The 14953-nt window shown below is 42.8% G+C and overlaps 1 pseudogene; it reads right to left on the bottom strand.

The window, feature by feature from the left end:
- Positions 1 to 10115: 10115 nt before the first annotated feature.
- Positions 10116 to 11015, bottom strand: LOC138247193 (epidermal differentiation-specific protein-like; annotated as a pseudogene).
- Between the last annotated feature and the right edge of the window lie 3938 nt (positions 11016 to 14953).

Genomic DNA, 14953 nt, shown 5'->3' with positions numbered 1-14953 from the left:
TTGGTGTTGTGTTATGGCGTGCCCCAGCTTCTCTCTGTACAGGCCATGCCCCCATGCCATACCCCTTTACCCATGCCACTCCATGTACATCATGACTTCCATGCATTTTGTGGTCAGTATCCCTCCCCCCGGTTGTAGTTGACATTAGTGCATTTTAATTCCCCATGCGACTTACCCTGCATGTGTGTTTTCTCCTGATAGTCTGCGCTGTCCTTGAATCCCTGTGACGATCTCCTCAGGGATGACGGCAGCGACCATCTCCACTCAACCTCAACGATGGGGGCTCGTTGAGGTTGAGTGGGAAGCATTTCTCTTGTGTGACCCTCAGCTGCATGCTCATTGTGTGCTGTGCCCGTTCATAGGTTGGAACCTGTGGAGGTGTGGGTACAACCCAAGAAAGTACTTTACATGACTTAGTACTGCAGGACGGAACTTGCACCAAGTGTGTTCACCTGGAGAGTCTAGTACTGCTAAGGTCATAGCGTACTGGGCAGAGTACCTCAATCCAGAGGGGTAAGGCACTGAGCACTTTCTACATCAGATCAAACCTATCTGTGGCCACTGGAATTTCACGGGCACCAGACAGGGTGTCTCCAGTCCAGAGACATGAACCTGGTAAAGTGTTGAGAGCGGTTCGAGTCAACACACCCTGATGGTGCCTCTCCATTCTGGAGGTGTTGAAGTTGGATACTATTTGATAACATTGGATTATGTGGCGGGGCTGGGTGCCTCCAAGTCTAACGGCTGACCCCGGTGACCATCCCTCTGTGTTTTGCAGACCTCTGAGTGAACCTCCTATTGAGAGCCTGAACGTCTCTTCCTTAATTGTTTACTGCCTGTTGTCTTTCCGATCCCCCACCTTGACCCTGACACCTGTGGAGTTAGGAGCAGCTGGGTGACCAGGAGAAAGTACTTTATGCTTTGAGAGTTGCAGTGGGGCAAGATTAACTGGAGGATGCTTGGCAGGTGGTGGTCGGGTTGGGACCCAGAGGGTTAGCAAACGTATGGGAATTCACTTACCAGTTATCAGGGCATTGCATTAGGGTGCCAGAAGCTAGGGTGTTTGAGAGTGCGTGCATGCATACCTGCATCAACTGATTCCCAGGCCAGTGCATAGGTGAGGTTTGGATGTGAGGGAGTCAGTCTGAGGGAGAACGAGTGAATGCAGGGGCAACACTGTGGTGCTGCTGGGTACTCTGGTTCTGCCAGGGAATTCATGAAGTTGGCATCACACGTACTAGTGAGCTGAGGTCGTGGGCCCAGGCAAGAGTGTGAATATACTGTAATATACATTTTTTCAGCTACTGTCAACCCCGGGGCACATCCTGGATGTTACACTGATCATGGGGAATGTGAGGGTGGGCCTAGTGCTGACAGCAGGTGTACACCTTATGCCGGTGGGGGGAGGGTATCCGTGTTTTCCTCCAGTGTATATACAGTAATCAATGTTTAACACTGTTAGGCTGATTATTATGTGTGGTGTTGTTCAGTGAGATTCATGCCCTATTTGACATTGCATATTAATGTGTGTTGTGTGCTTATTGACATTTACACTGAGTTCACATTGCAATCAAACTGCGTTAATCATGTGTGGTGTTGAATATGTTTTTTCTATACATACGACTTGTGTAGAGTCTCTTTTTGGGGTCGTTCAGCTGGGGTGTTGTGGAAATGTGCTGTGCTGTTGCTTTACACATTACCTCCGAGATAAGCCTGACTGCTCCATGCCAAGCTACCCAAGCGCCTCATCCTGCCGGCTTTCTCGACTGTTTCCTGGTGGTGCATGCTCTGAGGGATGTCTGCCTTCACCCTGCACTGGAAGCCAAGAAGAAATCTCCCGTGGGTCGACGGAATCTTTCCCCTACCAACGCAGGCAACAAACCTCTGCATCACCGGTCCTCTGGGTCCCCTCTCATCTTGACGAGCGTGGTCCCTAGAACACAGGAGCTGGATCCAAGTGTCCCCGACAGTCCAGTGGCCCTTCTGTCCAAATTTGGTGGAGATAAGTCCTTGCCTCCCCACGCCAGACAGTAATCCTGTGTACTGCATGAACTGCAGCTGCTCGGGCTTCTGTGCACTTTTGCAAGACTTCCTTCATGCACAGCCTAGCCCAGGTCCCCAGCACTCTGTCCTGCATTGCCCAACTCACTGAGTTGGACTCCGACTTCGTGGGACTCTCTTTTGTTGTGCTGAGTTGACCGTTGTGCTCAGATCTTCTGAATGCCTGTTCAGGTGCTTCTGCAGGTGCTGTCTGCTTCTGCGTGGGGTCGACGTATTGCTGAGCACCCCTTCTGTCTTCTCCTCCAAGGGGCGACCTCCTGGTCCTTCCTGGGCCCTGGCAGCACCCAAAACCTTTTACTGCAACTCTTGCAGCTAGCAAGGCTTGTTTGTGGTCTTTCTGCGTGGAAACAACTCTGCATCCTCCAGAATGCCGTGGGACATCTTCTGACTAAAGGAGAAGTTCCTGTCCCCTTCTGTTGTTGCAGAATCTTTGGCTTCTTCCACCCAGAGACAGCCCCTTTGCACCTTCATCTGGGGTTTAGTGGGCTCCTGTCCCCCCTGGACACTTGCGTGACTCTTGGACTTGGTCCCCTTCCTTTACAGGTCCTCAGGACCAGGAATCCGTCTTCAGTGCTTTGCAGTCAGTTGTTGTCTTTGCAGAATCCCTATCTCGTCTTTACTGTCTTTCTGGGGTAGTAGGGTAACTTTACTCCTACTTTTCAGGGTCTTGGCGTGGGGTATCTTGGACACCCTTGGTGTTTTCTTACACTCCCAGCGACCCTCTACACACTACACTAGGCCTTGAGTCCATTTGTGGTTCGCATTCCACTTTTGGAGTATATGGTTTGTGTTGCCCCTAGGCCTATTGTCTCCTATTGCATTCTATTGTGTTCTACAGTGTTTGCACTACTTTTCTACCTGTTTACTTACCTGATTTTGGTTTGTGAGTATATTTTGTGTACTTTACTTACCTCATAAGGGAGTATATCCTCTGAGATACTTTTGGCATATTGTCGCTAAAATAAAGTACCTTTATTTTTTGTAACTCTAAGTATTGTGTTTTCTTTTGATATAGTGCTAAGTGATATAAGTGGTATAGTAGGAGCTTTGCATGTCTCCTAGTTCAGCCTAAGCTGCTCTGCTATAGCGACTTCTATCAGCCTAAGCTGCTAGAACACTTCTAATCCATTAATAAGGGATAACTGGACCTAGCACAAGGTGTAAGTACCACAAGGTACCCACTATAAGCCAGGCCAGCCTCCTACACTTAGTAAAGAGTTTGACATCTATATTTTATAATCCAATAGGGCGATAAGGGGAACGGAGTGTCCGGTCTTTTCCAGGTGTGGGGATAAGCGTGATTTCCGTGGTTGCTATGGACTCAGTGAGGCCAGACACATGCCTCAATGAGTTAAGCAGGCGTAACAGGTGTTCGCCCAGCTTGGAGAGAAGCAGCCTGTAGAAGCTAACCGGTATGCCATCTGGCCCTGGCGTATTGCCAAGTGACAAGGCTCGGAGTGTTAAGTGAAGCTCCTCCATTAAGATGAGTGCCTCCAGTAGCTCCGCATGTTGGGGGTGCAGGGGTTCCCACCCACAGCCCGCCAGGTACTTCTGAATGAGCATCTGTGGGGCCTCTATGTTGTTATAGAGGGCTTGATAGCAGTTAGAGAACTCACTCTGTTTATTGCGTTCAGATGTCGCCCAAGCCCCTGCCTTCAAGCACAGATTAGCAATGTGTGCTTTTGCCTGAACCTGGTCTCATCTATGAACCGGAAGTGTACTTACTTTGTTACCCCCTTCATAATACTTTTGGTTGAGTGCTAAAAGGGAGAACTCTGCTCTGTTCATCATTTGCATCCTCAGTTGCTTGCTCAGTACTGCTAGGTGTCTCTTGAGTCGCCGGTTAGGTGTCAGCTTGTCTTGATATTTTAGCATTTTTTTATTTCTTCAGGCAAGTTATCCTCCACAATACATAGCTCCCTGTGTTGGGCTATGGCTATGGAAGATATTACCCCTTGAATAGTTGCCTTAACCCCATCCCATAGCATGTGTAGTGTAACATCTTGTAGTGTCTCTGTGTGAAGTAGTCTACTATACCCTGGCAGATCTCTTCCACATCTGCCTCGTCACGAAGGACTCGTCGGAGCAAGGACCAGCACAGGAAAGTCCCAGAATGTAAAGTTGAGTGTCCACATCAATTCCAAACATACATGGACCGAGATAGAGATGTCATACATGTCCGCCATGTCGGGGGTGTGACACGAAGAGGTAATCAATCCTAAAGTAGAAAGTATGAAAATGAGAATAGAAGGCGTAATCCCTAGTGTTGGGATGCTTATAGTGCCAGGCATCAATGAATCCCAGGTCTATTATCTCCCTTTTCAGTTGAGCTGACATGGCCACCATGCCCTGCTACGATGAGGAGGTTCTGTGCATGGCAGGAGCCCATATCAAACTTGATTCTTTTCCTACAATCATGTCTCCCTCTGCCCCCCATAGTTGTTCTTGAAAGACTCACTGGAGATGGAAATCTTGTGATGTTTTAGGGGCATAGATATTTAGCAGCCTGAGCTTCAGTTTACTCCCGGGTCATATGCAGTATCAAAAGCCGACCGTCACTTTTCCGTGCCACTTTAGTGACATTGGATCCACGGTGTGAATTGCAAAGTATCCCCACACCCAGTGTTTTAGAATTCGTAAACGACCAGTGTCACGCGAGATATTTAGGATGTGCCATTCTATTTCTATCTGTCCCCCAGAGGTGGGTCTCTTATAAGAAGACAATGTCTGGGTCATGAAGTAGGATATATACTCAGGTTTGTTTATGTTCGGGGAATTAAGGCCACAAATATTTGGGGAAAGTAATTTAAGACTTGTACCCATGGGAGGGGAGTGCAATAGTGGTAGTGGAACAACACCTATTGTGCTCAATCCTCACCACTGGTCCGCCCCCCAGACAATGTAGGTGTTAGTACCAGTGTCCATGTAGTCCTCCTACAAGCATCCCAGTCCCCACATTTGGTAGAAGACCTGAAAAGGAAAACAGTCTAAGACAAAAATCATTAGACTTTAAACAATATAAAACACACAAACATCGATCATCTTGAATAAATACATCCCCAAGAATGACATACAGGAATTCAAATAATAAAAACCATACTTAAAACCCAGTAAAACCTAGGGCTCATATTTAGACTTTTTTAGTGACGTATTTGCGCCACTTTTTGACACAAAAATGGCACAAACGTACAAAATACAATTGTTTTTTGCAAGTTTGCGTCGCTTTTTCATAAAAAAATGACGCAAATGCGGCGCTAAAAAAAGTATAAATATGAGCCTAAATGTCATAAAATATACACAGTATTTTGAGTCTCTACCTAGGCCTTGTGAATTTAGCACCAACACCTCTTCCTAAAGTGAATAAAAATAACTAGCCTTCTTATATTCCCATAAATACTTCTAATGGCACATGCTACATCCAGGAAGTGCATGTCAGTTAAAAGTGCCACTGCTTGCATGCGATTACTAACGCTATTTATTCTTTTTAAAATAGGGCATAAAATGGTTTTCCGAACGGGCAAAACTTTTAGACAATCTATACGAATGTGCAAGTTTTCGCATTTAGAACTCAAGCCGCAGATACGTTTACCCACTGAATCTACAGTGCATATTTAAGGACATTTAGGTTTTACTTTTGTTTTTGCTTTGTTTGTAATATTTTAAAATCTGTATGTCACTTTAGGGAATGTGTTTATTCAAGATGATCAATGTTTATGTGTTTATACTGTTTAAAGACTAATGGTCTAAATAAACATTTTTGTGACTGAAGGTTGGAACTCTGTGACCTAGCTGGTTCAGTGCACTTACATAGGCCCTGGACAACAGATAGCCACCTGGGGAAATGTGTGGACAACTCCCAGGCTTAAGAACAAAGGAATTTGCTGCCAGAGCAAGGTGTGACCTCCCCTCTCAGGAAGTCAATCAGGGTTTTAGCTCAAAAGGCGAGCTTCAAAGGGGAAGCCACCTTTGAAGGGCAAATGTTCATGACACGCCTGAGAGTCTGTTTATTGTTCACTCAAACTAGCTGAGACTGGACCAGAGAGGGAAAGCCAGTGCTCAAACAGGTTTTCCTGTGAGCGTGTAGCCCACAGGTAGCCACATCTCTAGGATGGGCTACCAAGCTCCTCAGAGTCGAGGAAAGGTCCCAACATCTGCAAAATGGCACGGTTATTGCACTCTCAGATTGCCAGGTGCCACACATCACCGTAAATGTGATACCAAAAAGGAGTGGGCCAACTAGCCCATTTGCTAGTGACCGAGTTGTCGCCTCTGGGCATTTTACCTGGATATGATCGGCAACCCCTGGCACCCGGGACCTCAGTACACTGTGGATTTAGAGAAAGGATCAAATGAGAGGCTGCACTATCAGAACTGTACATGCTGGCACTTTCTTTCTTTATTTCTTTCCTTCTTTCTTTTTTCTTTCTTGCTTTCTTCTATCTTTAACTTTCATTCTTGCCTTTCTTCTATTTCTTTACTTCTTGGCTTTCTCTTTCCTCCATTTGTGTTTTCTTTCTTTCTTTCTTTCTTTCTTTCTTTCTTTCTTTCTTTCTTTATTTCTTTCTTTCTTTCTTTCTTCCTTTCTTTCTTTCATTCCTTTTCTTTCTCTTTCTTCTCTTTCTTTACTTCTTGCCTTCGTCTTTGTTTTTCTTTCATTTGTTCTCTCTTTCTTTCTTTCTTTCTTTCATTCCTTTTCTTTCTCTTTCTTCTCTTTCTTTACTTCTTGCCTTCCTCTTTCTTTTTCTTTCATTTGTGCTTTCTTTCTTTCAAGTGATCTGCTTTTTTAGCTCTGTGTTAACCAAGAGATGTTGTTCTCTGTAGAATTATGTATATTACATAATTACTCATAGGAGATTTCAGTCTGAATTCCTTCATTGGTCTGTGGTCGTGTCAGTCACATTTGTCGAGGGCAGTGCTTCAGTGCGCTTAAGCCAGTGACTGAGTTCACCTTGAGTTACAGCGTGCTGGGCTCTCACAAGGAACAAGTCCACACACACAGTAGTTCCCTTCAGTATCACCTATTACTGCAGTGCTGTGTGCTAACACAGTTTGGCCTTTCAGACACTGTTTTATTTTACATTGATGAGGGCCACGTAGCTTCTTGAATACTAAAGCTTGCAAAAAACCATGAAAAAAAACAACATGAAAATTGCCAAAGGCTGGCGCCCAAGCTGACCTCTCCGCTTTTCCACTGCTTGTGTCTTCTGTTGTCAGGACAATGCAGAGGTGTCAATACTTGCCCCATAATTTTGACAGATGTTTTTTTATTAAATGCATAAATGGTAGTAATACGATGTAATTAACTCATAGTGAATTCGAAATATACTGTTGAGAACCTGCGTTTATTTTAACATCTTTAATTAAGTTTGATAGAAATAAAACTTTCAGGGTCTGACCTTAGAGGGGTAAGACTGTTGTAGGGCTTCAGAAAGATGTGAGGCTATTAGGCCTGGTTTACAAACGCTGCCGGCAGACACAAGATTGTCTTTTAGGGCATAAAACGGTTTAACTATCTTAAGCATGGCGAAAAACCGGAGTTAATCAGGTCCAACCTGTTTTTAATTCTCCTATGCCAGAAACACATCTCTGTAAACCAGACTTTTCATTAGATTCCTTCCCACTATAAAAAATTAAGCATCTGATTTACCAAATTTAGTTTTTTTTACATTGGCTTAAAACAATCTTAAAACTGTCAAAGTAATTAAAAAGGCAGGTATAACACTGTCTAAAACCAGGAAGGAAAGACTTGTGATGTGTCGTTATGTTTGTGCAAAAACAGAATAAAAACCTGTCTAAATCAAATCCATCTTTCCTTGCGTAAACAATCTTAGGAGGTTCTGTAGTAAGGGAACGAGTTTAGTTAAGCTGTTGGCACAGAATCCTTATGCAGGATTTCGGGGATTTATTTTCAAATCTCAACTCAAAACCTGTTCATAGTTTTAAGACTATTTGTGCTTGGTGTTTTATGTGTGTTTGGTCTCCTTCTATTTGTGTATGTCTGTTTGGGTGAATAAATGTGTATACTAGTACTTTATGCCTTTGCATTTCCATATCTTTCTGTGTGTGTGTGTGTTTGTCACAAAGGGCTCAGTCTGTGTGTAAGTTTCTGGCTGCATGTCAGTGTGGGTGTACATTTTTCTTTGTGTCTCTACAGATGTGTAACTAATTGTGAGGTTCGTGCATTTGTTTTGTTCGTGCAAGTATTTGCGGGTGTGTTTGTGAGTGTTCTTATATGTAGCCCACAAGGACTTCTCGGCAGTGGGGACTGGTGTACCATTATCCAGACTACATTGGTGTCTGAAAAGTAAGGTTGGCAGTATGTGGAAACTGGACATAGATTATTTCGGATAGGTGTTTTTCGAGACTGGCATCTGTTACCTGCTCTTAGACTGTCGCTGTGTAGTGAAAGTTTCAGTCACTGAGAGCTAGCAGGAAACTGGGCTCCCCCAACCATCCTTGCCAACATCTGCCAGTGCTGTGATGGTGACATTGACTATTCCAATGCGAGTGAAAACAAGAGACAGGTGCAAGCTGGAGCTGCTTATAACTGAGATTTATTTAGTCATAAGCCCAAACAAAAACAGTTATACTGGAAAGCAAACCCTGATCATTGATTTGCCAAATGTAACCCTTAATTACAACATTAGTTATCTTTGGTAGCTTAATCCCAATGGTGGGTTGGATAGAAATCGGAGATTATGGTTAGTTTTTCGAGACTTAAAATAAGAAGATAAAAACCCTACATGTACCAGTTTAAGCTGCAATATAACTAAAGCAAACATTAAAAAAGAAAAACTGAAAACAAACCTAAAATTCAGCACAGAAAATAGAGCTGCACATAAATGTTTCTGGTTTAAAAGACTCTGAAGCACATTAAAGATGTACATGAAGCCTGCACCTTCAGTTCTATCATTGCAACCTTGTGCACAGATGTGTTTACAGTGATTACCCACTCAGGCTTCATCTAGTTTATGTATTTACCCATCACAGCCATAAACAGTTGGAACAAGTCAACCTGCGTTTTTAACTAATGCTCAATATCTGGCCAAGCATAGTTTCACAACAAAATATTACCAGCTTTTGTGTCTTAGCCATTGTCATTTCATGAAGGTATGCATCAATTTCAAGACATTTGAACTGTCCATCCGTGATGAAAGACTACTACATGTAACTCATGTTCATAACTTATGATCTTTCCCATAGGTCATGAAAGACTATGCAGTTGGTCAGTCCTTGCCACAAACCTGCTTTGTACCCACACACGTCATAGTTGCATCACTAAATAAAATACTGATGGCAGTGCTCAGTCAGGCTTCATCGGACTACATCTTCTGAAACAATTATTTCTACTGAATGTCTGCTAGATGGGCATTTTTAAAGGTATATCTTGTGCAGAGACACTTGTTGGATGTTCATATTGTTACCTTGTCCCGTGTTCTGAAAGAAACAGAATTGCTGCAGCATTGACACCCAGTGGACAGATGATATTGGCACAGCAATTAACAGAAACCGATGCAGTAGTAAACCCAGTCTCACACCACTGAAGCATTGCCAGTAAGTGACCTGCATCACTATGGAGTATTCTAATGACCTGAGGAGAGCAGCAGATATAACCTTTGCCAACCACAGTACAGGTTTGGCTTGGGTTATGCAGAGAACACTCCCTCACTGGGCCTCTGATAGATCTGGTGGCCCATTAGAGTGTGGCACTGGTTCTCTGCATCGAAGGGGCAGTATGTAGACTAATCAGCAATGACCCCCCGTCCCCAATTCAGATAGGGAATTGGAGGAGATTCTGGTAGGGAATTACAGCTTGTTGCTACTCTACAGAATAAACCCCTTGAAGGGATTTTAAAAAGAGTTGGGTAAGAGGAAGGTGCATTCTGTCCATTACTGACTTTTGAAGTAAAGTCTGGGAAAATGTCATCTTTAAAGGAAAGGGTAATTCTCAAAGTTCTCAGTTTTCAGCAAAATACAATTATAATCAGTGAAAGATTAGCAAATCAATGTTGGAATATGGCCACTATGGAGAAAATGTGTGACTCTCGCTTGGATCAACTTATGGGAAGGGACTGCAGATCAATGCAGGCTTCTGTACCAGACTCACATCGGTATGTTCCAGTTTCGACATACGTTTTATTGGCCCGGATGATTTTCAGCTCCAACAGCACTGAGATTGTGACTTCTTTGCACAGGAAATTAACAGTCAGTTTTGTATGTGGCGGGGCCTTCTTCAGAATGCTCAACTCTGTTTTTTCCTCGTGGTGAATGCCTCAGTTTCACCTTTCGTCACTGTGAAGGTGTTGGACACCTCTACCTCAATATTGACCACTCCTTACAAGGTAAAGGATGTCCCCACCTTGATTGATGTCTCATTGCTGAATTCGAAGCTATGGGAGATATATTTTTCAAACTCTTTGGAAGAATTGGTAGTGAACTACTGATCTACGTTTATGTTGTTGGTGTAAAGGTACTGATCTATCTGAACGTTTCTTTCACTCTGTACCTTTTTCTAGTTCCACAGAATTGTGGCTGTCACAGAGCATGTCCCAGCAAACAGGGGATACACTTGGGAGACTTGATCATTAAAACCGATATTGCAGTAATCTGGTAAATATTCACCTGCCCTGGCTACAATGCACCTGCCACCTCTGTTTACATCCTCATACAGAACCCATGCTCCACTCTGGACCCTGTGAGAGCTCATCTTGTCATGCATGTTTGCAGACACTAGATTGGTCTCCTGAACCAAACCTTAAGCATTCTCCCTCGTCTAAGGCTACACACCGTCCCTCATAGTGTGGATGCTCATACAAGATCCAGGGCTGCCCGACGATCTTCACAGAGGAGGTGCAGTCATTGAAGCTTTCATTCACCAGATTTAGAACATCTGCAGTAAACGTCCTATTGAGTCCAACAAACAAACACCCGTTATAGATAGTGATTGAGTCCATGGTCAACAGCTATGGAGGTTTCAGTGCGGTCCCTATTTTGATGCTGTAACACAAATTAAAAGCCAGTTATCAGTTAGTGGTGATAAAGCAGCATTTTATGTAAATTTGCAGCACGGTTATTTTTTTCTCAAAAGAAAGCTTTCATCACCAAGAATGATGCATTCTGCTGTATATTTTGAGCAATGGTTTTCAAGAATAGGAGCTTAATTTCCCAATAATTGCAGGACACCACGGATAAAGAAGTTTGCTGCTGCATTTTTCCAAGGTTCATTAGCAGTGAAGAACGGAACAAGCCCAAAAGGAACAGTCTGAAGAAGTCACTGGATGAGCCAGAATCTTTTGGCTTTGACACTGTAACAAAAACAAAAATGCTTCTACCTACTCATAACATAATCGCAGTATGTGTCAATAGCATTTTCATCTGCAGTCAATGTAATCTTGAAAATTACATAAAACAAAATTAGTTCAAATAATCATAACATGTCTCTGTTTTCTCCTCTCTCAAGCAGCGCAGAAGTAAGTGCAAGCTACTCTGGAGCACCAACATACTAAACTGTGTGTTAGTTAATAAAGTTGTATGAAATGGAAAGCGAACAAATATTCTATTAGAAAGCTCAGTAACTCAATCTTAGTTTGGCAAAGAAGAATACATCAACAATGTAAGGACCATAAAAGTACACAGAGAGAAAACATTCAATCAATATAACATCAATTCCAATAAACAGTAACATTCATAAAACATTCCATAAAAATATGTAATATAAATACACTACAAAGAATAAAACAGAACAGTCCTGAGCATAACACATCTGAGATACAGAGAGGATGCTGCACAAAGTTCCCCCAACCTACAGGACCCACGTTAACAAACAAAATGGGGAGATTTATACTTCAGGATATCTCTTTCTTATTCTCGGGGCGAGATTACAAAGTTTCCCATGGCAACACACATCTCCAACTTTTTTAGTTTTTGCAGCAATTCAAAAGCCACCCTATGAAAATTAGGGCCAGAAATATCAAAATATTTTGCATTCATAAACTATGCAAATCGGTAAATTTAACCGTTTGTGAATGCAAAATAACCTTTCACAATGTATGAAAGGCATTGAAGTCCCATTTTTAGGGAATCACAATGTTTTGCAATTCGCTAAAATTGCGATTCCAAATAGGGAATCACACTTTACAATCCCCTAAATAGGAAATCACAATTGGGGCATTCCAATTTGCGAATCCCTATGCTCATGTAATAAGCATTTCCTAAATGCGAATTGGTCATTTAGGAAATGCTATTAATATGAACTCCAAACTGATTGTAACCATGTGCAATTTTAAGAAATGCATTAAAAATGCATTTTTTAAAGTGTCATGTAGCGCACACATGCCCCAGGGGCATTTACATGTGCATATTTTTTTTATGTGGTGCATCAATGGGGGCCTTAGACCCTTGGCACACTTGGTTTTGCATTTCCTAATTTGCAGCTTCCTAATAGGAAATCTCAAATTAGGAAATGCAAAACCATTCACACGTACGGGCCTTGAGGCGCATAGGAATGAATAGAGTCTCAAACCCTAATAGTGATTCCCTAAGAGCGATTGCGATTCTGTAGGAATCGCTATGAGAGAACCACTATTTTGTTACATAGCATTTTGCATTCCCTAAAGAGCGATTTCTTAAAATTCGCTATTTAGGGAATGCAAAATGTGATTTTGATACATCTTGCCCAAAGTATTCTCATAGGGGTCAGAAAACGTTTTCTGGCATAGGCATACAGGGTGCAAAATGCAATAAAGTTCATTGTGCTCATGGAGGTCATTTAGGGATTGCCTGGGGTCGCTACTGCAACCCCTGGCTTGCCCCTTGTGACCCCTTGCACACGTTCACAAGACATGACTGCCTGGACAGTCAGGTCCGCAGAGACGTCTACTTTGGTTATTCGGTCCTGCAGGACTTCTTAGTAAGATTTTGATTCGCAGCCCACCTGGTATTGCTTGGGCATCTATTCTAAGGTAAGGAATCGGCAACTAGAAGTCTCTGTCAGATGAAAAACTTACTTACCTTTGGTAATGATTTATCTCGTAGAGACATATTCTAGTTGCAGATTCCTTACTGACCCACCCATCCTTCCCACTTGCAAACTGATTTCTAGGCTCAGAAATTCCCCATTCAGGCCCTTAGCGCTGGTGCTCCAATTTCAGTGTTATTCATGGCTCTGCGCTGCTGGTGTGGAAAGCCGTGAAAAGAAACTGACGTCAGCGAGCCTGGGTGGCACCTTTGTACGACTGCGACATCATCACAACACCACCCTGCAGATTCCTTTTTCCGACCCAATCCCTGGTGTTCTTCTGATTATTATGATCTCCCTAGGAAAGTCTATCGACCGACCCCTCTTACTCATAAACCAGTGAGTCACTTTGCTTCATTGGGCAGGATAGCTTTCCCTTGCGGTTGGTGTGAGCATAGCACATCTTTGAGGACTAAAACATAGGGCCAGCACTCTTGGCATGACTAAAGATCATTGATAACAGTCTTGCATTCAGGACAGTGTCTGAGTTGAAATAGATGACCTGCTCCTGTCCAGGTAAGTTTAAAGAAAGGTGGTATGTAGCCTATGCATCTATCTATCTTACACTTCTTTGCCGCACACTTTGCATATGCATGACAAGATGATCACCATATCATGATCCTAGCACATCTCCTAAACTTCACATACAACCAACACTTCCCATGTATGCATTACAACATTACGACAAATCAACCAAGAACAATAAGTACGATAGTCTCCCACTCAATTACGAATGAGATGGTAAGTATTTGCAGAGCAAGCATCTCTCTCATGTCTGTGTTCTTTACCTCGTACACTCACAAGTTCACTGTGATATGATTGAAGCTTAGGTTAGTTAGGGACAGTTGTGGGTAATGAGTAGTTAGGGTAGATTAGGGTAGGTAAGGCTTTTCCCCGAGTTTTCTCTTCTGTTATTACCGTTTAATAAATATCTAGTGAACCCTTCACAGTATGTGTGAAATGCTTGTAGATCAGGGCCTTGGCATAAGTGTACATGAATTCTGTTGTATTACATTTGTGTCCTATGCTGCGAACAAATCCCAACTGAGCTGTAACATTGGCAGCTACCCCAGAGCTACCTTGAAAAGATTAGACCATTCATTGCAACCACCAATCACAGTTACTATGGATCCCAATGTGTTTTTTTTCATTAAGTGTGTTTTCAATGTCACATACAGTGCTTCCAGATTTATGATTGGGGACATTGTGTTATGTCTGACTGCAGTGTGATGTTCAAGGAAACCCTTATTAGCTGAGTGGTAGTAAGCACTCTTGTAATATTGTGTTCATGACTCACATAGATAATTTGTGACACTGTTCAGCATGATTACTTATTTGGATGTAAACTCAGACACCTTCATGCATGCAGTTTGTTGACTGTTTGCTTAGATTTGTGGGCAATGTTATATGTGTTAGTATTGCATGGTGCCAACATTCAGTTGCCACTATTTAATGGCTTAGATATCTCTTGAGGAAGCATTATTCTGTACAACACAGCATTATGTTGTATGGTTTCTATTTTCATCAGATATTACCCTCAGGGAGGGCAGAGTATGGTGCAATCCAGGCCACTGTGCATAGTTAGCAGACTACATTATTTCAGGACAGTTGTATTGACAAGCTATGTAATTTGACAGGAGGAACATTTCAGTGATCTACTGCACGGTTGATGTGTCACATTACACAGAGACAAAGTGGTTGTGTAAGTGCTATTTATTGAACAGTGCTGTAGTGCGATATGTACATTGTCCATGATTGTGAGTCCATTATAGTGACATCTTCCATTGTGATCCTACACAAGTGCTAAAGGAAAATGCATTTGACATACTGGGGTGATGTGTCAGACAGTGCAGGGGGACAGGATTTGCCAATGAG

Source organism: Pleurodeles waltl, chromosome 7, assembly GCF_031143425.1.
Source record: "Pleurodeles waltl isolate 20211129_DDA chromosome 7, aPleWal1.hap1.20221129, whole genome shotgun sequence".
Classification (NCBI taxonomy): Eukaryota; Metazoa; Chordata; class Amphibia; order Caudata; family Salamandridae; genus Pleurodeles; species Pleurodeles waltl.
Note: the sequence above shows the minus strand (reverse complement) of the source record. Positions and strands in the feature narration are given on the sequence as shown.